The sequence below is a fragment of the Balaenoptera ricei genome, chromosome 1 (assembly GCF_028023285.1).
Source record: "Balaenoptera ricei isolate mBalRic1 chromosome 1, mBalRic1.hap2, whole genome shotgun sequence".
Taxonomy (NCBI): domain Eukaryota; kingdom Metazoa; phylum Chordata; class Mammalia; order Artiodactyla; family Balaenopteridae; genus Balaenoptera; species Balaenoptera ricei.
The window spans coordinates 11,300,563-11,328,319 of record NC_082639.1 but is presented as its reverse complement, the minus strand read 5'-3'; the positions used below and the strand labels follow the sequence as shown (position 1 = coordinate 11,328,319).

Genomic DNA, 27,757 nt, shown 5'->3' with positions numbered 1-27,757 from the left:
TTCAACTCAGGCTAAAGCTCTGCAAAAGGCTCTCACTGCTTTTCTTAAACACAGCTGCCAGGACCAGAGTCCATCTATTTTTATTGAGTGTCTGCAGAGAAAGCTCATGTAAGTCACAACCCAAGTTTCCCTCTCTCCTCCCCTCCCCCGCTCATCCCCTTCCCCTTCCCCCCTCCCTTCAACCTCCTTCTCATCTTCTCAGAGTCACTAACAGGATCTAATCAACCCTCCCCTTGCCCTGCACCCCTTCCGGAATCGGCATCTAAAATGCTGCTTCTGACTCACAGACATAGAAAATAAATAAACCCATGGTTACCAAAGGGGAAAGGGGGTGGGGGAGGGATAAATTAGGAGTTTGGGATCAGCAGGTAGAAACTACCGTATATAAAATAGATAAACAACAGGGCCCTACTGTATAGCACAGGGAATTATATTTAATATCCTGCAATATAGCGGTCCCCGACCTTTTTGGCATCAGGGACCAGTTTCGTGGAAGACAATTTTTCCACGGATGGGGTGGGGGGATGGGGGGTGGGGGGATGGTTCAGGCAGTAATTCGAGCGATGGGGAATGATGGGGAGTGATGGGGAGCGATGGAGAGTGGCAGATGAAGCTTCGCTCACTCGCCTGCCGCTCACCTCCTGCTGTGTGGCCCGATTCCTAACAGGTTCCCAACCCCCGGGTTGGGAACCCCTGCTGTAATAAACCATAATGGAAAAGAATATGAAAAAGAATATCTATCTATCTATCTATCATCTCTCTATCCTTCTATCTTTCTATAACTGAACCACTTTGCTGTACACCAGAAACTAACAGAACATTGCAAATCAACTATACTCCAATAATAAAATGTTGCTTCTCCTTTCACCCACCCACTGGCCTCATTTTGTCCCCTCTCAGGTCTTATCTTCCTGGGCTTCTTGGAGCTCTAAGAATGATTCTCACCCTCCAGCCCCCAACCCAAGTGACCTTCCCATACATGCTATTATCTGTCCCCTGCCGCCAAACTTCATGAACTATTCCTTCTCTATTGCTTAGTTTCTCCACATGGCACAACTGGCATGTTGGAGGGACAATTCTTCGTTGTGTGGGACTGTCCTCCGCATTTCAGGACCCTGGTCACTACCTTCTCAAAGCCCATAGTTGCCCCAGGCTGGTGACAACCAAAGCCCCCTCCCTCCTTATTTCTAAATCCTTCCTATTGTCAGAGGGGGCCGTGGATACCCGCCCTGGTTGATAAGCTCTGCATCTACCCTCTTTAATCTCCATCTTGTCCAAGGCTGTGCAGGAGGTACCACTGGGGTATCTTCACAACCACCAGATAACTTCCTCCTTCTGAAAACGGCCCCCTTCTCTCCCAGAGGTGGCCCCGCAGCCGTGTTTGTGGGACCTCACCGTGGTTCTCTAGGGTTGTCACCTGACTTGAGCTGGCTGCAGCAGACTCTTCTAGGAATTCAGGATTGGGAGTCAGAACCTGCCCGCGTGCGTCTGAGGTGATGTGGGCTTGAGAGGTGTGGGGCCGTGTGCAGAGGTGCCGCTCTGCCGAGGCGGGAGAGTGAAGATGGTGTGCAGAGCAGCAAAGCGTCCCACCCCGCTTTCCAGCGGAATCCCCATTTTGTTTGGGAAGCTCGCTGTCTCCATAGGCTGATCCCATTCATCCCACCGGCCACTGACTCAGAGATGAACGTGTGGTCCACTTAAGGCCAGTGAGGCCTGGGGGAGGGCTGGGGGGCCAGCTCCTGGGAGGCCAACACAAAGGAGATGCCCGGGAAAGAACGGTCCCCTTCTCGGGTTAGAGTCGCCCTGTCCTCGTGAGGCAGCCACGTTGAGACCGTGAGAAGATGGAGCTAATGAGCCAGTGACGAAGTCAGCTACTGAGGTTGGCCGGGTGGAGAGATGGGAAAAGCCAGAGGCCTGACAGCACCGCACAGCCTCGGAACGAACCCCCCAGGGCCTCCCTCCTCCTCGACTTCTTGTTAGGTGGGGAAATGCATTTTTCTTACTGCGTGGGCTGGTTCAGAGTTCTCTGTTCCGTGCAAAGACATCAGAACCAATGCACGGGGACAAGAGGACCCGGGGCCCTGGAGGGAGCGACGGCTCCCCACCCTGCCTGGGGCCTGAATGCCCACTTTCTTTTTGGATTCTGTGAAATTCCAGTGTCTTCCCAACAAATCCTCCTCTTTGTTTAAGAATCCAGAGGCAGTTTCTCTTGCTGGACCTCAAAGAGTCTTGACGAAGACACACTGTCTCCTCTTCCTCTGAGAACTCTTGCCTCTCTGATTTCACATCCTTACAATGTTTCAAGCCCACGTCTCCAGGCTGACAGCTCCTAAATGATAGCTCAGTTCTAATCTCTTTCCTGACTCCAGTCCTGTGCTTCTGTTTGTCTCATGGAATTTTCTGTCTGAACATTCCACAGCACCTCCACCTCCAAGGGTCACAGGTGAAGCTGCTCGCCACGTCACCTGAGTGGGATGAAAGCTCTGTTTTCCTGGGCTGGGCCGTCAGGACCAAGAGTGGAAGGACTAGAGAAGGGCAGAGCAAGCGTCTGTCGCTGCTCTCTGCAGAACCTGAGAGCTCTGCGAGAAGATCATTACTTAAACAAACAAACAAGAGGCCAGTTTGCTTTAGTGGCTGCAAACTGTTTGAACAAACTAAACCGCAGGCAGGGAGATGGTCAATATTTCATGATGGAAGAGGCAGCACGGTCCAGGGAAAAACAATCATTTGCCTGAAGTCAGGAGCCCCATACTGAGGACTGGACTCTGCCACTTGGAGTGACACCGTTCCCCGCCCCGGGCCTCAATATGCCCAGCTGTGAAAGGAGGAGATTTCAACTGCGTGACCGTATTCGTTTTCTAGGGCTGTCATAACAAAGTGCCAGACTGGGTGGCTTAAACAACAAAAAATTTATTTTCTCATAATTCTGGAGGCTCAAAGTCCAAGATGAAGGTGTCAGCAGGGTTCGTTTCCTCTGAGGCCTCTCTTCTTGGCTTGTAGACAGCCGTCTTCTCCCTGTGTCTTCACATGGTCTTCCCTCTGTGCGTGTCTGTGTCCTAACTGCTTCTTCTTCTTTTTTTTTTTTTTTCTTACATCTTTATTGGAGTATAATTGCTGTACAATGGTGTGTTAGTTTCTGCTTTATAACAAAGTGAATCAGTTATACATATACATATGTTCCCATATCTCTTCCCTCTTGCATCTCCCTCCCTCCCACCCTCCCTATCCCACCCCTCTAGGTGGTCACAAAGCACCGAGCTGATCTCCCTGTGCTATGCAGCTGCTTCCCACTAGATATCTATTTTACATTTGGTAGTGTATATATGTCCATGTCACTCTCTCACTTCGTCCCAGCTTACCCTTCCCCCTCCCCGTGTCCTCAAGTCCATTGTGTACGTCTGCGCTAACTGCCTCGTCTTAAAAGGACACCAGCTGTACTGGATCAGGGCCCACCTTAATGACCTCATTTTACCTTAATTATCCCTTTAAAGGCCCTATCTCCAAAGATAGCACATTCAGAGGTACTGGAGGCTAGAATCTGAATATACGAATTTTGGGGGTTAGCACAACTAAGCCCATAACAGTAACTTCTAAGGATCCTTTCAAGCTCGTGAGCCTATCACGATCACTCCCATCCGTTTTTCTTCCACTCTCTATTAATTTGGTCAATGGGGCTTCCATCCTGTAGACATCTAGACTCAGCATCAGAATCATGTTGCATTGTTTTCATTCCTCACCTGCTCCCCTTTCTCCCAAATCTCCATCATGGAATAGACCATGGTCCTACCGCATCTAGAACTCTCCATCCCCAATATCACGATGCCACTGAAGCCCGTATTCATCTTGTGCCCATCTTGCCTTTAGTCTTTTCCCTCTGTCCGTCTCGGTGGGGCATGTCCCTGCCCTGCCTCAGGCCTTCAGGGCCTCTTCACTGTCCCTCACGGCCCTCCCCAGCCTGAACTGCACGGCTCCTCCACGGGAACCTTCTATTCCATTCAAACCAAACTATCACCATTCCCCAGACCCACCCTGTACCTTCTCACCTCCATCCTCTGCTCAAGCTCTGAGTGCCTCCCTTACCGGGACCCCAATCATCCTTTTGAAATTCTATCCTCCAAGGTTCAATTCAAAGACCACAGAGTCCAGTTGGCCAGGCGTTGCCAGCTTACTGCGGGTGAGAGTGGGAAACCCAACTTGATAATCTGTGTGGTTCATTCTATATGCTCCAGCTTAATTCAGACAGCTGTGCCGCCCAGGACCTGGGTTTGCAGCTGGGAGAACAAACCCAGTTGTGCTAATGAGGACCAGTGAAACACATCCCATTCACCATGGATGCTTCCGGGCTCTCGGGATACCCAGACGATGTGGCACTTGGCATTGGCAGATGGCTCCCAAGAGCTGAGTAACCCTCAAAAGCGCTGAACCCCAAGAGGAAACAGGTGTAGAGGGCTGAGTAGATTATGCAGTGTTATTCCAACTGTGGTTCTTGGTCCAGCAGCACCAGCATCCTGTATGAACTTGTGAGAATGCAAATTCATAGACCCCACCCCCTCCTCCTGGATCTGAGTCTCTGGGGATGGAGCCCAGGAGACTGTGTTTTCACAAGTTCTTCAGGTGATTCCTGCACACGTTAAAGCTGGAAAATCCTTGAAATAGGAAATGAGGTTAGAGGAGGCAGGGAGGTGGGGGTGGACCATGTGAGGCTTCAGAAGCCATGGAAAGGGGTTTGGGATCAACGTACATGTAACAGGAAGTGTTGGGGTGTGTGTCAGCTGGGGTTCTGTAGAGTAACGGAGAGATTTATTCGTTTCTTTTAAGGAATTGGTTCACGCAAGTCAAATTTGTAGGGCAGGCTGGAAACTCAGGCAAGATTTCTATGTTACAGTCTTGAGGCGGAATTCCTTCCTTCTTTGGGAAACCTCAGTTTTTGTTCTTGAGGCCTTCAACTGGTTGGATAAGGCCCATCTGCATTCTAGAGGGTAATCTGCTTTACTTATAGCCAACCGATTACAGATGTTAATTTCATCGACACAACACCTTCACAGCAGCGGCTAGACTGGCATTTGACCAAACAGCTGGGAACCAGAGCGTAACCAAACTGACACATAAAATTTAACCACTAGAGACTGTTAGCTCTAGCTCTTCCTGAGGCCTGAGGATTTCACTTTTTCTGGGCCCCTTATAGTGAACTCCCCATGACTTGAGGTAAATGGAAGGAGTCCATTATACTGTAACCACAGAAGCCCATCATTAGGTGCTTGTAAGAGTTTTGTCTGCAGATAGAGGTCCACTCTCTGAGGGCAGAGGACACAAGTCTACTCTTCTTGGGTCTCCTTTGTGCTGGATAATCTTCAATTTGTCTCTCACCCTTTCTCAGAGCTCTGGGAGGCTGCCCTGTAAGGAATGCATCAGTGAGCATCTGATCTCTGGCCTCCAGTTGGCTTTGGCCAATGGGGGACACCAGGAGGAGCCTAGAGGGTGGGAGAAGAGGGGAGGGGTCCCTCACTGCTGTTGGGGGTTGGCTGCATGTCTTGAACTCAAGGCTGCAGCTCCTACTGGCCTGCCCCCTACCCGTACAGGTACACTTTCCACATTCTGTTAACAGCTCCCTACCCTTTGCCCCTGGAGCTGGTATCAGCTCCCTGCTGTGACACCCCTGGGACACTGCACTGTCCCTGTGGGTTTCTCTAAATTCAACCGCGATGAAGAGTGGCCCCCGCTTGCCACAGCTGGAGAAAGCCCTCGCACAGAAACGAAGACCCAGCACAGCCAAAAATAAAATAAATAAATAAATTCAAGCTGAACCCTCCCTTGTAAACTGCTCTTTAATTGAGTTTGTTATGGACTAAATGTGTTTCCCCCAAATTCATATGTTGAAGCCCTAGCTCCCACTGTGATGGTATCTGGAGGTGGGGCCTTTGGGAGGTGATTAGGTCATGAGGATGAAGCCCTCATGATGGGATTAGCATCCTTATAAGAAGTGACACAAGAGAGATGACCTCTCTCTCTACCTGTGAGGACACAGCAAGATCTGCAAACCAAGAAGAAGGTTCTCACCAGACGCTAGCTAAATCAGCTAGCACCTACGTCGTGGGACTTCCCAGCCTGCAAAACTGTAAGAAATAAATGGTTGCTGTTTGAGCCACCCAGTCTAGGAATTTTGTTATGGCTGCTTGAACTAAGACAGAACTCTTCTCAAATCACCCAGTTTGAATGCACCATCTGTTTTTGGCCATCTGACCGATAGACCTTGGCAGCCCACATAGGACTGGCCACCTGGTGATTGAATGATACCTACTGACCAAATCAAAAGCGGGAGAAAGACACAGAATCTTCCAGCAGGCTTAGGAGAAACAAACCCTCCAGCATTTTCAGCTAAGGGGCCAAGTTTTAACTCCACAAACATGCTGCTCAAAAGCTTGGCCAAGCAGTAATTAAGGGCGGGGGTCTGGGAGGGAGGAGAGATGGATGACATTGGGTGTGGAAGGAGTTAAGCTTCCAATGCAGGGACGGCCAGCACAGCCCACTTTGCAATTTTCTGCCAAAATATTTTAAATGAAACAGCTGTGTATGAGCAAAACTGCTGAGAATTGTTCCAGCTCCAAGCATGAATCTGAATCACTCATGTTCGGTATTTGACGGGCTGTGTAATTGCTCTAAACCCTATTATCTTCCCTAGCAGTTGTTGAAGTGTCATTAGGACACTTCAAATGAAAGGCTAAATTCTCCTATATACACAATTTTAATAATTACAGTCTTTGTTTTTTTTCTATTTTGAAATGCAAAGCTCCGTTCAAAAAGGGACGTGCCAGGATTGTAGGATTGCATCAGAGACTTCTGAAGCCAGCCTAGAATGTTATTATGTATTTTTTTTTAACTTTCTCTGGATTTTCCTGAGCAGTTAATCTTTCATGATTTTTATTTTCTGCCCTATGCAGGAGAGAAGAGAGCAAGGCATGCTGGGTAATGGAACCAGAACAGTCGACAAACATTACCGGGCACCTACTATGTGCCAATCACTGTTCTAGGCCCTGGGGACATAAGGATATGCAAACCTGAGGAGGCCACTGCAATCTTTTCACCACACCAAACTATCTCGTAGTTTATTTATTTCATGTCTCTGCTCTGCTAGAGGGTGAGGGGTTTGTGAAGGCAGAGTTGTGTCTTGGTCATCTTTGTATCCAAAGTAGGCAGCCCAGCTCCACAAGTGTTGGTTGAATGACTGAATGACTGTTTACAGAATGCACACAATGGGCCAGGAGCCTCTCTGGGTACAGGGATGTGGCCATGAACAATCTGGGTGCAGTCTTTGCCTTTGGGGGCACATAGTAGGGGTGCAGAGACAAGATACACACTGAACAAGTACATTATCCTCACGATGGATGCCACCACAGAGAAAGAACTCTGGCCCCATTAGTCACAATCAGCACAGAGGTAACCACTACCACTCAGCCAGGGCAGTTAGGGAAGTGTGGTCATCATGGTGAAGAAGAAGCATCCACTGAGAGGTGGGCCAGCACGGCCTGAAATGCCAGTTTGGCCACTGGATCGCTGTTGGAGCTTTTGGGCAAGTTCTCTCTCTAAACCTCAGTTTCCCATCTAGAAATGAGAATGGTATGATTTAATTCTCAAGGTGATGGTGATAGGCACAATTCTAAGATGGTCCCTTTGACCTCTACCCCCTGGTGTCACATCCGGTACAATCTCCTCCCCTTGAGTGTGGGCAGGACCTGTGACTTGTTTCTAATGAACAGAACATGGTAAAGGTGATAGGATGTCACGCTTATGGTTAGGTTATCTATCATCTATCTATCTATCAATCTATATTTATCTATCTATCTATCTTTATGTCTTAATGTATATGTATATATGTAGGCATCTAATCTTATCTGTCTGTATCTATCATCTATCCATCTATCTCTACCTATCTGTATTTATTTATCTATATCTATATGTGTATATATTGTATCTATCTTTTCTTGATTTTTCTTTTTTTAATTAATTTTTATTGGAGTATAGTTGCTTTACAATGTCGTGTTAGCTTCTACTGCACAGCAAAATGAATCAGCCATACATATACATATAGCCCCTCCATTTAGGACACTACAGTGCATTAAGTAGAGCTCCCTGTGCTATACAGTATGTTCCCGTCAGTTGTCTATTTTATACATAAGTGTCAATAGTGTATATATGTCAATCCCAATCTCCCAATTCCTCCCACCCCACCCCTTTCCCCCTTGGTATCCATACATTTGTTCCCTACATCTGTGTCTCTGTTTCTGCTTGGCAATTTCTTATCTATCATTGATCTATGTCTATCCATCTATTTGTATCTGTACCTATCTGTACACACACACACACACACACACACACACACACACACACACACACCCTACCTATCCATCCATTTATGCCTCTGTCTTGCTTGTCCACACTAGAGAGATCCTTGCTGGCTCTGTGGAGTCAGCAGCTGTGCTGAGGAAGCCCACGTGTCAAGGAGCTGCTGGCAGCCTCTAGCACCTGAAGGTGCCTCCACCTGACAGCCAGCCAGATACCAGGGCCTCACGCACACAGCCGCCAGGAAATGAGTCCTGAAAACAGCCTGACGGAGCTTGCAAGCAGATTCTTCCACAGTCGAGCCTCCCGGTGAGAATGCACCTTGGCTGCACCTTGTGAGACCCTGGGCAGAGAACCCAACTGAGCTGTGCCTGGATTCCTGACCCCCAGGAAACATGAAATAATAAACATGTGTTGTTTTAGGTCACTAAGCTTGTGGTAATTTGCTATGCAGCAGTAGATAACTAATAGACGCTTGGTGCATAGTAGGTCCTGAAAGTTGGAGGTGAAGGACAGCAGAGGACAGATCAGTTCAGCCTCCCTGACCTCCTCTTGCACAACACCGCCCCCTCAAGCCCTGAAACCCTAGCTGAGGCGGGCATCCTGAGGGGCTCTGGGACTACAGCAAGGTCAGCCTTGCTAAGGTGCCTGGGTTTGGAATGAGAAGCATCACCCAAGGGCACCTCCTAGAAGAGCAGATGCTCCAAGTAGCGTGCACTCTGGGTTCAGCAGCCTGAAGGCTGGCAGCTCTACCCTGGAGCTGAGAAGAGGCACTGGAGAAATGATGGGATTCCCAATATCTGCTCAGAACACGGGGACAGGGAGGCCAGCAATAACAGACTGCGTGCTTCCTCGTCGCGGCCTGAGGTGGACCGCGCAAAGCTCCGGCCTCGCCACCTGCCTGGAAGACGCCCGTAGTTGCCCAGGTTTGTGGGCACAGAAAGGGAGATGGATGCCTGCTTTGTTCCCAGACTCACCTGATCTGATGTCAGCACCGTTTCTGAAATGGCTCTGATTTCTCTGATATTCAGAAAATGATTCACTCTGTCCCTCCCATGCCACTAAGCCCTGCCCAAGTCTGGAATGATCAATACTGAATTTTCTGAGCCTCCAGATCTCTGTCACAATGGAGGAAATAAGACTCACTTCAGAAGGTTGGTGGAAGATTCTCATTAATGTTATTACCCAGAACTACTCTTAGGTTATCGTACCAGAGGCTGGCCAAGGCTTAAAGATAGCCTCTTATTTAAATCCCTGGATACCCTTGGAAACGGGGGCTCTGGATAACCCATGCTGCAGGTGAGTAAGTCAAGGCTTGGAGAGGCCAAATGACTGCAGTGTCACCACTTGAGATAACACCCAGCACCCAGAGGGGCAAATTCCTGGCTTCGCCCCCACTGACCCCCTTACACACTCTTGTAGCATTTACCTTTATCATGTGACCGCCTTCCCAGTGACCTACAGAGACCCCTATTTTGTGAGCTGGTTGCTACACGGGAAGGGCCTAAGCAGGTAGCAGCCCCATCAGCCCCTGCCCCCTCAGTAGACACTGATGGGGTGAGAGTGTGAGAAGGACACTGAAAGCCCAGGCCCTAATCAGAACAGGCCCCCCAGGTACGTGAAGCCCACTCCACCATTCCCACCTCACGCCTCATGTCTTCCATCGCTCCTGCTGGGCTGGAGCCCTCCTGGGGTGTGCTGCAGATGTAACAAGCTCCAGGAGCACCAGGAAGCCTCGGTGTGCCCCATGGGCCTGGGGCCAGGGGCGCTGACAGCTGGACACGTGGTCCCTGCTGGAACAGGAGCAGGTGAGTGCCCTGGTGGCGTCTACAAGGAAGTCTCCGCATGCCTGGGGGGCCAGTCTCCTGCTTGCCTGTGGTCCGAGCACCAGGCAGAGACCTGGCAGCCGGGACCAACAGAAGATGCAGCCTTCGATGTGTCATCATACTCATCATCTTCGGTGACCGTGGGAAGTCATCAACTTCAAATCCAAGGAAACTTTCCTTATCGGGCATCGGGGGGGATGGACTAATGATGATTTCTGCCCAGTAGCAAATGTGCTCCTTGACAGCTGATGATGCTGGCCTTAACCATTTACAGAGATCGATGTGGGGTCCAATCAACCCTGAGTCAGGGTGACGCCCTGCCCCCCAGCTCCTCGTCCAATCAGGCTGGTCCCAGCAGGAGAGAACAACTAGTAACAAAGTGGACCCCACACTAGTTAGGGGACGGAAAGAGAACTCGGCTTCCCTGAGTGCCTACTATGTGCTGGACAGCACACTCACTGCTTTACCTATGGAATTTCCTTTAACTCCCAACACAAGCCCTGAGTGAGCTACTACTCATACCCACAGTGTTCCATTTGTCCATTGCTATATGACAAACCACCCCAGAACTGACTGATTTAAAATAACAACACTCGTTTGTTTTGCTCACAAGTCTGCAATTTGAGCATGGAGACAACCTGTCTCTGTGCCACATGGCATCAACCGAGGCAGCTCCACTGGGGCTGCAGGATCCACCTCTAAAATGGTTCACTCACAAGGCTGGCAATTTGATGCTAGCTGTCAACTGGGAGCTCAGTTGAGGCTGTCAGCTTTGGGTCTTGGTTTGTCTCCTTGTAGACCTCTCCACGGGGCTGCTTGGGTTGCCTCACAACATGGCAGCTGAGTTCCAGGAAGTCCAGGTGGAAAACACAAGGCTTCGTAGGTGACCTAGCCACATAGGTGATGTCCCAGACCATCACTTCTGCCACATTCTATTGGCCGATCAAGTCATTTAAGGCTAATCCAGATTTGAGGGGAGGGACATTAGATTCCACCTCTCAATGGGGGGAGTAGCAAAGTACGTGCACTTATCTTTAATCCACCATACCCATTTTACAGATGGGGACGCTGAGTTTCAGAAACATTTAACACTTTCCCACAGTGAGCAGCTGGAGAGTAGCAGAGACCCAGGTCTGAACTCAGCTCTGAATAAGCTCTGAACATAAGCTCTTTCTACTCTACCAAGTAGTTCTTCAGACCAGCAAGCTAATACTAATTGTTGGTTGGTTTAGCTAATCGGGTGTATCTTCAGAAATAGGCCCAGAAAGACCATAAAAATAAGACCATGTTTGAATTTCTTAAATCTGTATGAGTCTTCCCAAGCATTAAGTTTCTTTTCTGAGAGCCAAGCTTGGTCAAAGTGTTCACGGGCTAAGACTTCATCAGAACACAAAAACCAGGCTTAAACAATGTGATCTGGACTAGAAAAATAATTCCTGAATTTGTCCACATCTTCCTTCTCTCTGCCAAGTATTCTTGTCCCACCATCCCACCACTGAAGACTAGTTGGAGACATGTGGGTGTACAGAAATTCTGCGTACAGTTGCTCAGGATGTGCACTGTACAAGGAGATCAGCTGAGCAGTAAATGGGTTAAAACTCAGCCTGTGTTCCTCTCTCTAAGCCTTGTGTCTGGTGTGGGACTGAGTCCAGCTGGAGTCAGGGTGCTGTTTTCTAATTTGCTCAAGTTAGCCATGGAGGGGTAACCTGCAAAGCTAACTTCAAAGCAATGCTACCTAAATCATCCTGAGGAGAGGCTGAACATTTCAAGGGAAAGGTGGAGAAGGAGAATGTGACAACTCATGGTCTCCCTTCTAACATCTCAAGCAGTTCTGCTCTGGCTCCAAACTTGTATATTTTGTTCAGATAAACAAAAGTTCCCCAGTTATTGGGACCACCTTCCGTAGAGGTGATCATGCAACCTTGGGCTATTTTTATGCCCTTTAAAGGACTTGCCCTTCTTGGGTTCAAGTTCTGATTCTTCCATTTACTCACTGCATGACCTTGGGCCAAATCTGTAACATCTCAGGACTTGTCACCTCCCCTGTGAAACAGGAATCATAATAATATGAATTATGAATATTATGAAATATGAATTTCATTAAATCTAAGGCACTATCATTTATAACATGCACCATTATTTTATGGATCACTAAGGAAATAAAGCTGCCAACTAAACTGACACGTCTTTGATTCTAAGATTTTTTTCAGAGAAAAAAATGGAAACAAAATGTGTCTTGGAATTGATGGAATTTAGTAAAATAGCTTGCCTCCCTATATAAAAAGAGTGTTGTGAAGGATTAAATTAAATAATGTGCAAAAAAAAAAAAGACTTTGTAAACTATAAAGCACTAAAAATATTAATTCTTCTTAGACATAGGAACTTTCAAATGACTTCATCTGAAAGACTAATGTACTATTAGATCCTCCCAAGCTTTATATAATTGTCTTAATGTAAGCAGTTCACTAAGCGGTTCAAAAAGCTGCATTTACAGCATTGTGAGTCTGAATTGCTCTTCTCCGTTTATAACATTCCCACCCTCTTATGATTTATTTGTGTAGAATCAACTTGTGAGTTTTCCCTTGAATGGGATTCAAGATTTGGGGCTTGATTTACAGTTAGAATTGACTAACATTTGGAAACAATAAACTGTGTTGTCTAAACACATAAAGACCACAAAAGAAAGCTGAAGTGCTAATTACTGTGAGGGGAGGGGATGGGGAAGCAAACGCGCCACAAAATCCTGTTCAGTGTCAGGGTTTTCCTATAACTGCGGGCGGGTCGGGGGACGGGCAGACTCCCCAGGCCATGTTTCCCATGCTGCTCTGGGGGAGGAAACGGTTGAGAGGTTTGGACTGTGGTCTCCCTCTGGAAAGAAAAAGAAATAGTTTGGAAGCCACCAAAGAGCAGTTGATCCATAATTCTTTCAGTTTGAAAAAAACAAGTTGGGGCCTTGGGCGTCCTATGTCCTCAGTAGGACAAGGTGGCCTTGGCACTCTATCAGGTGTCAGGAAACGAGCTCTGGTTTCTTGGCCCTGTTAGCCTGGCTGGTCAGGGGTGGAACGGACCCGTCCAACCCCAGAAGGCCATGATCTCCTGCTCGGGATGCACCAATCACAGTGCAGGAAACAGCCCGTCCAAGCCAGCCTAGTGTCTTTGGGGAGGTGGCCTGGTGTTCCCAAACCAGCCATGCCTTGGAATCAGACAGACCCAAGTTTACATCCTGCCCTCATCATTTATCAGCAGTTTGTCACTGGACTCTTCTGTGCCTCCGTTTCCTTATTTGTAAGGCATGATGAGCTCATGCAGGGGAAGTGTTCATCCAAGTGTCTGGAACAGAGTGGACACTTATTAAATGATTCCTATGAGGACACCCCTCATGGAACTCTCTGAACTGATTTCAACCAATGTTTGCTGGACCCCCGCCATGTGTAGACGCTGTCAGGTGTTGGAGATGATGTGATGAGGAGGACAGATCTGGTTTCTGCTCCCACAGGATAAGTCCAGGGCTGGGAGCAGATAAACAAACAAACAAATAAGCAAAATAAGATACACTCAGGTGGGCTTCCATGGGCTTCCCTGGTGGCGCAGTGGTTGAGAGTCTGCCTGCCAGTGCAGGGGACACGGGTTCGAGCCCTGGTCTGGGAAGATCCCACGTGCCGTGGAGCAACTAGGCCCGTGAGCCACAATTACTGAGCCTGCGCGTCTGGAGCCCGTGCTCCGCAACAAGAGAGGCCGCGATAGTGAGAGGCCCGCGCACCGCGATGAAGAGTGGCCCCCGCTTGCCACAACTAGAGAAAGCCCTCGCACAGAAATGAAGACCCAACACGGCCAAAAATAAATAAATAAATTAAAAAAATAAGCAGTTATTGCTTAAAAAAAAAGATACACTCAGTTGATAAGGGGTATGGAGAAAATAAAGCAAGTTACGAAGCTGGAGAGAGATGGGACGTGGCGGGGGAGGGGCACAGTGGTACCTTAGGAAGGGTGGTCAGGGAAGGCCAGGCTCACTAAGGCACTTCAGCCCCCAGCCCATGATTCTCCAGCCCGGTGGTTCTCAACTAGGGGCTATTCTACCCTCCAGGCAACATTTGGTGATGTCTAGTGATATTGCTATTATGGAGTGGGGGTGGCCACTGGCATCCAGTGGGTGAAGGCCAGGATTCTACTCAGCATCCTACGGTGCACAGGACAGCACCCTCCATCCCCTGCCCCCCAGACCCATCAAGATTTATCTGGGCCCGAATGTCAACAGTGCTGAGGTTGAGAAATCCTGACCTAGTCCACTACCCTGTGTTATGTTTTTCATGACACTTCACAGAGCTGATGATTCTGGAAATCCCTTAGTGGAAGGGACCTGGCTTAACAAATAGACCCACCATCATCGCGGTCTGTTATGGGTGACATTAGAGAGCCGTTCCCCGGCCCCTGCATCTCCCATGATGGCGGGCATGCAGCAATGTCTACCTGTGCAGAGTGCCCTGTGGAGGTGGCTTCATGTCCTGTGGAGGTGGCTTCATGTCCCACCCCTCCTGGCCTAGGCTATCCCAATAAAGCTTACTCTGCTAACTAGATATTAAAAACAAAAAACCAAAAATCAAACAAAATAGGAATCTGGGGCTGGCTCTAGCCAGTGTTGGGGGAGATGGATTCAGGAATACTTCTAGACCAGTGCCCCTGGAGTCCAATAACAGCCATAGTCCTAGTTCAATAAATGCACTCCCTCGCCCCCCAAGTTCTAGACTCACATACAGTTAAAGGGAAAAAAATCAGAAGCAGGGAGTAATGCTGCCTCTAACAGGCACAGAGGCAGGAGCAGGAAGTGACAGCTGTCAGCCTGACGGTGAAGGAGGAAGGGCAACGTCACATGGAAGGAGAAAGAAGAATTCGGAAAGCACGGCAGTTGGGAGTTGTTTGGACTTTCCGGGCACCTCTGCATTACACAGCATGGAACTGAGACACTAAGGCCAGTTGCACTGTTACTGTCTTCCCACCAATACCCACGCCCCTTATTCCATGCCACCAGAACTGATTTCATTTAGGAGGCAATGTGCTCAGCCCCAAGACGGGCTGAAATCAGTGATGGCCATCCCATCCCCCCCCCCCCCCGCCTTTTTTTTAAAGATATATATTTTTTGATTTGGACCATTTTTAAAATCTTTATTGAATTTGTTACAATATTGCTTCTGTTTTATGTTTTGGTTTTTTGGCTGCGAGGCATATGGGATCTTAGCTCCCCGACCAGGGATCAAACCCACACCCCCTGCATTTGAAGGCGAAGTCTTAACCACTGGACCACCAGGGAAGTCCCCATCCCATCCCTTTTTGCCAGTGATTGGTTAAGAGAGGACATGTGACCCTGTTCTAGTCAATAAGGTGTAAGGGCATGTCAGCTTGAGAGCTTCTGGGAAAAATTTTCCTCTCTGATAAAGCAGAGAGCCACATGACTAGAAAGTCCCTTTTTTAAAACCATCACTCCTTTTGTGTTTGGGAAATGGGTTTGTGACAAGGGATGTGATGCTTGGAACTGTGGCAGCCATTTTGTGACCATGAGGAAAGGCTTTCCCCAACGTGCTTGAGGATGGAGGGAAGGAAACACAGAAAGAATTTGAGACCTCAGTGACACCGTTGAAATTTGTTATGTAAGAATGAAATTGTATTTATTGCTTAAGCCTCCGTTACCATAGCTCAAAGCATCCTAAATAATATGGTTTCTTTTTGTAATAATACTTCTCAGGAAGAGGTTCCTACCTAGAGGTGGATATTTTAAAAGGTGTCATCTCTAAAATGGGCAAAGCATCAGTTATTTAGAAACTTCTCTAATCTGGAATGTTATCCCCTACCCTTGAGGGTTACAAAAAGTACAAAATTGCTCTATTTAAACGCACTCAGAGTCATACAATCTATGACATATACCATCTCTGCTTTCACAGAGCAGCTTAATGCTCATGATCTCCATTCACAGACTCACTGAATCTCAATGTTCAAAAATAGCACTTTGATCCAATTCCTTACATAATCTCCTCATTCATTGACCATCATCTCTGTCCCCAACAGAGGTAGGTCTGGTTTATTTGCCTGGTGAGTACAGGATAAAGAACTGGGCACACATAGCCAGTCCCTCCTTCGTCCTTCCTCTTGCGATTGAGCTGTCCAGAAGGTTTACATTCTGCTCTGCTCCTGCACAGACTTAACAGGGGCAGCCTCTGCTCTGGGGCTTGCTCCAGGCCAGTGCTTCCCGTGTCTGGGTGGGGAAATGCATGTAATTAGCGGCCCTATTCACCTGCTGATATAGGTCACATTCTCCAATGTTAGCTTTATCAGTAATGAAGATGATATGTTGGTTTAGCATTGTGTGATCAGAGTCAGTTCAGAGAACAGATTCTATTCTGGCAACTTTAAGCTACTTTAAAACTTTAAGGTATTTATTATAGGATATTAAATGGGTGATGGTATTGTAGGAAGAGCCAAAGAAACAGATCTTTCAGGAATGAAAAGCCACACTGCCGAACTGAACCATCAACGGATCTGCTGCGTCTTCCACGCATCGGGTGCCGGCAGCCACAGAACTTTACCTCCTGGGCCACAGTCAGGAAGCTGCCCCTCCTGCTGCTTCTCCTGAATCCACACTGGGCCTCCCCAGACCAGCGGCAGCCAAGCGGATGCGCAGTAACAGGCAGGCCTCCCACTGCACAGGGACCACTGCTAAAGCGACCATAGAAAAAGTGAGTGCCTCAGGAACATGCCTGCCCTGGAAGTGTAGACGCACCAGGAATGTGCCTCTGACTCAGCCTCCCTTCCAGATGTCATGTGAATTCACCTGCATGGCCAAACCTGAAGCACACGCAGAGCTCTAGCTGCAAGGGAGTTCTGACACCTAGTTCCCAGCTTTTCTGCTTCTGCAGGACACAAAGGCCCACAAGAACAAGGGTGGAATTATTGATGAGTTTATATTCTCCACATCTGTCTGCATGGTGGCTATGGTACAAATGCAAACCAGACTACCCAGGTTCAAACACGGCTCTGCCGTGTACTAACCCAATGGCCTTGAGCACACCACATAACTCAGTGTGCGTCAGGTTCTTCAGCCATAAAATGGGGATAATAATAGGAGCTACCTTATATAGTTATGAGGATTAAATATTCCCTCTGTTCAAACCCTTGCTGCCTGTTATCAGAAACACAGAGACAGAATCAATGCAGATAGAGAGGGAAGCCTGGACACGTAAAACACACAGAACTGCAGCTGGCACATGGCAAGTGCCATGCAAGTGTCTGCTACTACTACGGCTGCAAAACTTGGCCCCTCTCAAGCTCCTCCCTGATAATAGCTTAAGGTTAGACATGCATGGTAGTGCTTAGGATGGGGGTGTGTGTTCAGTTCTGTACAGATCAACACATAATTAAATATGTTCAAATTCCTTAATAACAGCACCATCAAGAGGCCTGGTGTGTTTTGGGGGTGTCGATGACAGTGAAGAAAATGGAAGGGGGTGCCTGGCCGCACACTCTGACTCCCAGGGTCTTTCCTGCCAATCAGACTCGTGTCTGTTTTCTCCGAGGACCATAAGCCGAGAGGGCCCAAGTAAGAAGGTGTCTGCAGGGGATGACTGGCTTCAACCATAATTCAGTGTCCTGTCCGGAAGCTGGCCTGACAGCTGATGAGAACGAAATATAATTAAATGTCAACAGAAATGAACATGGGGGCTTCCCTGGTGGCGCAGTGGTTGAGAATCTGCCTGCCAATGCAGGGGAACACAGGTTCGAGCCCTGGTCTGGGAAGATCCCACATGCTGCGGAGCAGCTGGGCTCGTGAGCCACAATTACTGAGCCTGCACGTCTGGAGCCTGTGCTCCGCAACAAGAGAGGCCGCGATAGTGAGAGGCCCGCGCACCGCGATGAAGAGTGGCCCCCGCTTGCCGCAACTAGAGAAAGCCCTCGCACAGAAACGAAGACCCAACACAGCCATAAATAAATAAATAAATAAATAAATAAATAAATAAATAAATAAAAATTAAAACAAAAAAACAAGTTCCGTTTAAAAAAAAAAAAAAAAGAACATGGCAGGGCATCGGCTGACATGTCAAGCTGGTCCTCAAGACCCCCACCCAAGGGATGCCAATCACACCTAGCTGCTTCTCTGGGGTGATGGGGCCAAAAGGAACTGACATCAGATGCTGAGATAAAGGGAGCAGAGGTGTCTGGAGCACCTGGGAGAAGTGGGGTCCCCCCCTTGCAGGGCTGTGGGCTCCCCCTGCGGGCCAGAGGGCCCATGGTGAGTTCTTCCCGCAGTCTGGGGCCTGTGAGAGGAGTGGCCTTGAAGAAAGAAATCAGGGGCCATGCCCCACATCTGGGTTCTGGTCTGGCTTCCAGAACTGGAACACTGAGATGAGAGATCGTTGTCTGTTCCTCCTAAGTATTAGTCTTCCAAAAATGACAGCTACCGTTCATTGAGTCTTTACTATGCACTAAGGCTGTGCTGATTGTTTTCTTTTTATATATAAATTTATTTATTTATTTTTTGGCTGAGTTGGGTCTTTGTTGCTGTGTGTGGCCTCTCTCTAGTTGCCGCAAGCGGGAACTACTCTTCGTTGTGGTGTGCGGGCTTCTCATTGCGGTGGCTTCTCTTGTTGCGGAGCACGGGCTCTAGACGCGCGGCTTCGGTAGTTGTGGCGTGTGGGCTCAGTAGCTGTGGCTCGCGGGCTCTAGAGCGCAGGCTCAGTAGTTGTGGCTCACAGGCCTAGTTGCTCCACGGCATGTGGGATCTTCCCGGACCAGGGCTCGAACCCATGTCCCCTGCATTGGCAGGCGGATTCTTAACCACTGCGCCACCAGGGAAGCCCCTGATTGTTTTTTAATTGCATTATCTTCATGTGCAGTTATGGAATATTCCCTCCAGCCCCTGCCCCTGTACCCCAACTCCCATAATCTAGTTGGGAAAATGGGAGTCCAGAGACTCCATTTTTCCAGCTTCCTTTGCAACTTAGTTTGGCCACGTGGCATGTTCTTGTCAATGGAAAGTGACAGGTAGAGGTTCGTGACCTTGCACATCACAGCTGTTTAAAGAATCCAGCTCCACTTCCCCTTTCCCAGTCCTGAGGGCTGCAAAGAGGATGGAGAGTCAGCTTCATCCAAGGGGCAAGGCCTCAGTGTCTGGCAGAGCAACAAGGTAGAAGGAACCTGGGTTCCTGGTTCACGGGGTGGAGCTACCCTGGACCACCCTCCTCCAGACTGTCACGAAAGAGAAAATGCACTTGTAGCTTGTTTGCTGCCTTTCAGGACTTTTGCTACAGTACCTTAGCCTGTTCCCCTAACATGCTAATACATCTTCAGTGTTCACAGTAGCCTTGCAAGATAGGTATGATTTTCTCCCCATTGTATCAAGGAGAACTCCAAGGTTCAGAGAAGTTGAATGACTTGCCCAAAGTCACAGTAGTATGAAATGGCAGATGTGGGACCCGGTTCCAAATCTGTCTATGACCAAAATGTATGCCTGGATCCAGTGCTCAGCGCTCACGCCTCCCCCTGCAGTCTCTGTGATGACAGCTCTTTACCTACGCCTGTGCATTTAAAAAAATTTACCTACATCTGTGCATATCAGGTTTAAAGAACCTGATATGTTCCCCCCAAAGAGAAAAGAAAGGAGGAGGCCTCCTTATCTTTCATAAAGCTGAGTGTTGGGGACTTGGGGATACAGGGCATGATAAATAAGGGCAATGAGTTGACCTGTTATTTTTGCCTCCATCCCCCCATTCTGGTCATAGCACACAGATTTTGCTGAGGGGACCTCTCCTGTACTCTCAATGCATGTGGCTCAGCCTGACTTGACTTACCCCACTGAGCCTGAGTCAGGCCGACAGACCCTCTGTCCCTGGTACTGGAGTTTTGGTGGAGACACACAAAGTCTTCACAGGCCCAGAGTCCATTCATCCCAACAGCAGACCCCAGCAAGACAATTCATAGGTCCCTGCTCCCTGGAATTCTGGGCTGCTCTGAGTCCTGACCCTTCCAAGCCTTGTTAATCAGCTCTTCTTTTGATTTGGAGAGCTCCGGCATGTCCTTCTAATCAATTTCCCCTCTGCTTACATTTCTTCTGAGGCTAGTCTATCTTCCTTGCAAAGGCCCTGCCCGATAGTTAGAGCTGCTCTGAGCCAAGGGCAGAGGGGGATGGCACAGACCACGTCCAAACATGACCTCAAGGGTTCCAACCAAACCATCTGGGAGCCCCGGAGCTAGACTCAGAGACCAACAGCACGAGGCCAGGAGATAGCAGGCCCAGAAATGGGACGGGAGACAGGCAAGAGGCTGGAGAGAGGATAAAGGACCGGGACTGACCTGGGTGGGGGGGGGATCTTTATCTTGCTGGGTTCTGGAGGTGCGTTCAGATAAAACGCTCCACGTTAATTAGGAAACAGGATCTGCCTTGGGGCTCTGTATGTCCTGGCATGTGGATGAGACTCTGGAAGGCTCTTGCCTGCTGGCTGTGGCCAGCGGCCCTGAGGCAACACGGTGAAGCGTTGGCCCATCCTGGAGCAGAGGACGGCGTAGTGAGGAGCCCCAGTGAGAACAGCATTTGGAAAGTACAGTCGTAAAGCACTTGAGTGACTCCCCAGATGGAGCTGGATTTATGGGGCCCCGTTATGGCTCTGCCTCATTTTGGATGCAGAGACCCGTTTGGGGCATTATTCATGGAGGACAGCCCGAGCCACGGGCCCCTGGGGCAGAGGTCGTGTTCGAGGAGGGAGAGCGCAGTGTGTGACAGCTTCAGCAACTCACTCCCTGGTCCTGCTTGGAGGGACCTCCAGTGCATGGACTTTCTGATCCTGAGTATCAGGGCCATCAAGCACACTGGGGGCTGGGGTGACAGTCAGGTCTGGTACTGGCCAGAAGGTGGGATTGTTCATCAGTAATGGAGACAGCAGGGGACAGCAGTGAAGAGTCAGTGGGTCTGAATCCTCCCTCTGCTAATTCCCAGCTAGGTGACCTAGGACAACTTCACTTCTCCAAGCCTCAGTTTCCTCATCTGTAAAACGGGGATGACAAAACTTTCCTCTTCCAGATATTGTGTGGACGAAGGGAGGCCTTTAGCACAGCACTTGCTGTATAATTAGCCCTCAGTAAGTAGTAGCCATGACAGAGTATTAGGCATAATAACGAAAAGATCTCACTTTTCTTGTAAATCACTTTTGCATTCATAATCGAGTTCTGTCTTCATGACCACCCTGGGAAGAGGACGGGTTAGATGGCAATGTTTCCAGGTTAGTGATGAGGGAATCAGGCCCCAAGAGGTCAAGGGGCCCTCCTGAGTCCCCATGTGGGCTGGGGACAGAGCCAGGACTTAAGTCAATGGCTTTCACTCCTGGGTCACATCTCATTCTGAGTCTTGATGAGACCCTGCCTTCCAGACAGAATGGTGATGAGAATAACAGGCGCCATTACTGGAGCTTACTGGGCGCCAGGCTCCTTGTCCTATCAGGCCCCTTGTCCTATTAGTGATCTCCTTTAACCCTGAAAAGAAGCCAGCTGCCCAAACAGGATCAACGTCCATAAAGAAGTCATCAATGTAAACCATACGCCAACAACGATGCGGGGAAATGGAAGAAGCCTGCTCAGCCTTGGCACCGCTGACGTTAGGGGCCAGACGCTTCTGTGTGGGGCGTCCTGTGCACTGTGGATGGTTATCGGAATCCCTGATCTCTACTCACTGCACACACCCCAGTTAACCAAGAATGTCTGCAGGTTCTGACCCGTGTTCCCCAAATGCCCCTGGTTGAGAACCACTGCAGGGAGAGAACCAAGGAAAGCTTCCTGGAAGAGATCATTTTAAAAAGCAGGGTGTGGCAGAGGGAGGTTCTGGAAGGCTCAAGAGGAGAGCCCTCTTGAGTGCAGAGAAGGGGGAATTTCGGGGAGACCTTGCAGCAAATGTGTGGGCAGGCTGTCACAACCTACCCGGTGAAGCCCAGGGCCTGTTGAGTGGCTACATCCCGAGAGGCCTGTTCTCCTCCTCCTGGGAAATGAAGGGAGGCCAGTCCTAAATCACATTCCTTCTCTCCCTGTCCCAGAGGAGCGCCCAGAGGCCCTCAGGCTAAGGGCTTAGGTGCCTCATGAGCTGTGGATGGGGTGGACGCCACCTGCAACTTCACCTGCATCTGCATGGCTTCCTGCAACACTGACAAGTAAGGGTTGTCCCAACCATGTGAACTTGCTCCTGGCCTTGACTCCCTGGACCCAGGAAAGCAGAAAAGTCCCCAAGGAGCCTGTTGAGGTGCTATGGAGAGAGAATCACAGGCGTGTGGACGCACCCTGCGATGCTCTGTGTGGTTTTGCCGGACTGGCTGCCAAGACGTTCTGGAATCATCACAGGGCTCTGCTGGCTGCATGATAGAATGGTTCCTCTCACCACCGCAGACCTTTTTTTTTTTTTTGAGACATAATTCATATAGCATAAAATTCACCTTTTACAAGTATACACTTTAGTGGTTTTTAGTATATTCACAAAGCTGTACAACCATCACCACTATCTAATTCCATAATATTTTCATCACCAGAAAGGAAATCCCTACCCCTTAGCAGTCACTCCCCATTTCCCCTCCCCCGAGTCCCAGCAACCACTAATCTGCTTTCTGTCTCAATGGATTTGCCTATTCTGTACATCTCCTATGAATGAAATCATACCACACTAGTCTTTTGTGACTGCCTTCTCTCACTTAGCACCATGTTTTCAAGGTTCATCCATGGTATAGCACGTGTCAGTACTTCATTCCTTTTTATGGCTGAAAAGATATTCCAATTCATTGACATACCACAGTTTGTTTCCTCACTCATCAGTGGATAGACATTTGGGTTTCCAACTTTTGGCTACTGTGAATAATGCTGCTGTGAACATTCATGTTTATATGGACATAGGTTTTCATTTCCCTTGGATATATACCTAGGAGTGGAATTGCTGGGTCATACGTAGCTCTTGGTTTCAAGATGATAAAAACCTTGAGATCACAGATTGGGGTGTACTTCCGGGTTGGAATTCTGGGCCCCTCTAAGTCCCTGCTCTCTCCCCGTGTGGCTCATCATGGAACTGTCATCCCACCTTCAACACAGCCAAGTCTTTTAGAAGCTATTTATACCCCAGCTTGAGTTTCTTCCCATGACACTGGTTCTCCAGGTACATAGGTATTCTGACAATGTCTCCATAATTCAGTAGAAGAAACATGTCAGGTACTTATAACTTCAATATGGCTTTGGGGACATCTATTATCTAATGCTGTTAGTTGAATTAGTTGAATGAAGATATGAAAATAAATAAGGGAAAGGAACTCTGATTAGGGTCTCTGAGGCTTCCTGTAAGATATCGTGTAAGATTCCAGAAATGAAACTAAATTTTACATAATTTTTTTTATTTAGTTAAAGCCTACTTTCCAAAAAAAAAAAAAAAAAATTCTTAAGGGGCTTCCGGATAAAAGTCAAATTTGCTTGTTAATTATATCTTGAGCCCCACCCATGACATGAGAAGTTTTGTTTTCTTGACATTGACTTGATCTGATTAAGTTAATGGTCTGGGAGGTAATAAAATCCCCTCTCTGCAGAGCTAGCTCTGGCCAGGCCCATTTCTGATCATTTTAGCAACTTGACTGGGTCCTCTAAAAATTAAGCGGAAGTTAGCCTCAGACCTGGAGGTGCTTTTCCATTCCTTTACTGCTGGACCACGTCAATATTCTAAAGAGGTTTCGGGTGTTACTCCTTTTTGAATAATTTATCATAGCTAATGAAAGCTTCAAAAATCAGCTAACATCAAAGCAAAGCAAAACAGTCATTCTCACAGGTGTCTCAAAGGAAGCCTTTCTGGGCAGAAGAGGTGAAAATACCTATTTCAGCTTCTGCAGCCCTCAAGTAAATGGGTGGATGAAATTCATCTCCATCTAACGAATAATCATGGCACACCTACTGTGAAAGAATTAGATACAAAGTAGTATTAAGAGAGTGTAGTGGACAGGATAGGATAGGTTATGTTGCGGTAACAAACAACCCCACCAATGTCAGAGGTTTAAAAGAAGCATTTCTTCCTGCATCTCTGTTCATCTAACCCTGAAAAACAAAGCAAAGCTCACCTACAGGGGCTGCTGATTTCTGTTTGAAGAGGAGGATGTTTGCTGATGGACTTTGCCAAGTTGCCTGATGCTACACTACATAATTATTTTCTATGTTATAAGCCAAGGACTTCATGAGACAGTGAGCTCTCTAATAAGAGTGCAAGCCAGGTAAAGATAGGACTGTGTTTTCTACTCCTTTTCCATCAGCTTTGGTATCTTACCAAAGGGCCAAGCATGCTGCAGGTGACCCAAAACTGTGTGAAAGGGCTTCCCTGGTGGCGCAGTGGTTAACAATCTGCCTGCTGATGCAGGGGACACGGGTTTGAACCCTGGTCCGGGAAGATCCCACATGCCGCGGAGCAACCGAGCCCGTGCACCACAACTACTGAGCCCACGTGCCACAACTACTGAAGCCTGTGCTCCGCAACAAGAGAAGCCACTGCAATGAGAAGCCCGAGCACAGCAACAAAGAGGAGCCCCCGCTCGCCGCAGTTAGAGAAAGCCCGCGTGCAGCAACGAAGACCCAACACAGCCAAAAAAAAAAAAAAAAAAAAAAAAGCAATTGTGTGAAAGGCAGCAGAGCAGAGCACAGAGACAGAGGTTACACTCGTGGGTTTGAATCCTGCTTCCAGCACTCCTGAGCTGTGTGACTCAGTGTTCTCAACCTCTCTGTGCTTGTCCTCGTCTGTGAATTAGGGGAAATAATAGTCCCTCCTTCCTGGTGGACAGTGAAAAGTAACTGAATTAATTAATGCCCGTCAGGCACCTAGAAAGGTCCCTGGTACCTTGTGGGCACCATATTAGTATTTGATAAGTAAATCGTAAGAGTTAGCATCTTCTGAGTGTTGACTGAGGAACTGAACTAGGGATTATTTTATTGAATCCTCGTAACAATTCAATGAAGTAGGCATATTATGATGACCATTTTGCAGATGAGGAAACTGAGGCTTGGAGAGGTAACCTTCCTGGGGTCCAATAACTTAGTAGAAGGTGGAGACAGAATTTCCACCCAGGTCTTCCTGACTCCAGGGCTGACAGCCCTTGCCTCGAAGCTATAGAACTTCTACTTGCAGAACGAAATAAAAAAGGCTTAGGTGAGCAATGCAGTGCCCGCTTTTCTTGATCTGATGCATTGTACACTCTGTACTTTGTCTTCATTTAGTCCTTAACATTCTTGTTCCAACATACTTTCTAATCCTCTCCCATCGATCCATTTTTGTAGACTTTTGTCTCCTGGAATGGATTCTAGAATTCCACTGCACTGTCCTCCCGTTAGCACTTCTTGGACAAAACATAAATTAAAAACAGCACCACCCTCTCTCTCCCTTTCTATCTTCATGTGTGTTACTCAACTGGCCACCAAATGATACATCCACACAGTTTAATTCACAGCTTTGGAAACCCCTAAGGCCATGGTCACCATTTTCCACACACAGTGGATCTGGGAGCTGCTTTCTCCCGCTGAGCTGCCTGAAGTCTTGCTTCTCTGCTGCAGATGCAGAAAGGGGCAGGTCACACCATCTGTTCAAGGCTCTTTTTTTCCTTCTGTCAAGTTTGTGTCTTTCTTAAGAAGTTCCCCCCTTCCTTTCTCACTCCTTCAGGTGACAGAGGGTGAGGATTGTTAATATTATGCAAAAGGCAGTTCTTTGAAGAAACATCTAATGAACAGACTTTCATGGTGTCACGCTTGCTAACGGTGGGACAGTTATCTTCCGAAATATGGCAACCCACAGAGCTGAGCCGAACTCTGCTCTTTTGTGCTCTTTTGCAACAGAAACGCACCCAGAACTCTCCAGCAGACTCAGGGCTGTTGGAAGAACTGTCAGCTCCCCCAGTCTGTCTCACACACCCACAATGTGCCATCTCTGTTCTAGGGACTGGGGATCAGAGCTGGACAGGACGAGGTCCCTGCACCCACGGGGCTCACATCCAGGTGGGCAGGCGGACGTGTGGTTGTCACGGCTGATCTGAATGCAGGAGAGAGGCACGTGGCCTCACTGAGATGTGGGCCTTGAGGGACCTGAGCTCTGGCTGGGGAAAGCCCAGGTTCAGGTGGGGAGAGGGGTGCCGGACAGGCCCACGCACAGGTCAGGGCCGTCCTGGATGGAGGCGTATGATGCTTGTGTGCAGGAACGATACCCCGAGGCTTGTGTCCCTGGGATTACAGAGCCCTGAGGGAGAGAAGGGGCCAGAATCAGAAACCGGAGGCTGGAAAGTAGCTGATTTGGCATTTCTGATCGGAGAAAGACAAAGTGCTGATGGGAACAGAGAAGAGGGAGGGACTCCAGACAAAGGAATAGATTTCCTTCCAGAAGGAGCTCCCCACTAGCGGAGGCGGTGGGGAAGGGCAGGCAATAAACAAACAAGCAAACCTATAATATATAAGGTAGAAAGAAATACAAGGCAGGCTGTGGGGATGAAGAACAAAGTGCGAGAGAGGGGCTCCTGTTTCAGACAAGGCTTTGTTAAAGGTGACATCTGAGCAGAGACCAGAGTGAGGGGGGGATAAGGAGAGGAGCAGACAGCATGTGCAAAGGCCCTGTGGGAGGAGAATGCTGGACCCATCACAGGAATAGCACGGAGACCAGAGGCTGGTGCAGAATGAGCAGGGATGCGTGGCAGGAGAAGAGGGCAGAGAAGCAGATGGCAACCAGACCCCTTGGGCGGTGGCCGGGGGGGGAGGTGGGCAGATGTAGGTTTCATTTCGGAGGTTCTGGTGGATGGGCGAGAGCATGCACTTCGAGGGTTGCCATGAAGCCTGAGTGTGCAAATAAACTGTGGGGAGAAAAGCAAATCTGTGAATCAAAAATATAAAGGGCTTTCAAATCCATCTCCATGAGCCAGACGGGCACCTGCTACGTACCTTGCACATAGTAGAAAAGTTTGCAGCTGGGCTTATGCACATTCCCACCGGCTGTAAGACCTGGGTTCCTGCTCTCCCGGTGGGCCGTGTGCACATTGCTCTCAGTGTAGCGTGTGCTTGCCTGTGCTGCCTCTCACGTCACCCTGCCCGTGAGGCGGTGCTGTGTTACCCAGTGGTGTGCTGGAGCCGGCCGCCCGGGCTCCTCAGCCGGGCGTCCCTCCCCAGCTCTGCCACCGGGGACGTCAAGTTAGTAACCTAAGTATTTACCCTGTGGAAACTGATGAATGCCACACCCAGCTGTTCCCTCTGCCACCCTGGAGAGAGCTGGTTGTTAAGCACTTACCAGCACACCACTGGCTATACCCATTTGGTAGAGGAGGCAGCCAAGGCTCAGGGGGGCAAAGGCCCACAGCATGGGGATGCTCCACGTCCACAGATCTGCTGCCTCTTGACAGCTTGTGGATGATTCTGGTAGCAGACACTCCAGCGACAGTACATCATTTTGGATGCCATGGGAATTTTTAGGGATTTCCACACCCCTTTGGTTCCTAACTGCGTCTGGTTTAGACTAAGGCCAGAAATCCCCGTTGAGCTTTCCATGAAGTGGGTGACCCCTGTGCTAACCCCTGATGGCTACAATCACA

General features: G+C 48.7%; 1 protein-coding gene and 1 long non-coding RNA gene across 3 annotated transcripts in view; one reads left to right on the top strand and one right to left on the bottom strand.

Moving 5' to 3' along the window:
• KAZN (kazrin, periplakin interacting protein) overlaps nucleotides 1-27,757 on the bottom strand; it is a 463,767-nt gene that overhangs the window by 244,720 nt on the left and 191,290 nt on the right. The window lies entirely within an intron of this gene.
• Nucleotides 49-8,764, top strand: LOC132347981 (uncharacterized). The gene is made up of 2 exons (XR_009497325.1): nucleotides 49-108; nucleotides 8,439-8,764. It is a non-coding gene; the product is annotated as an uncharacterized LOC132347981 (long non-coding RNA).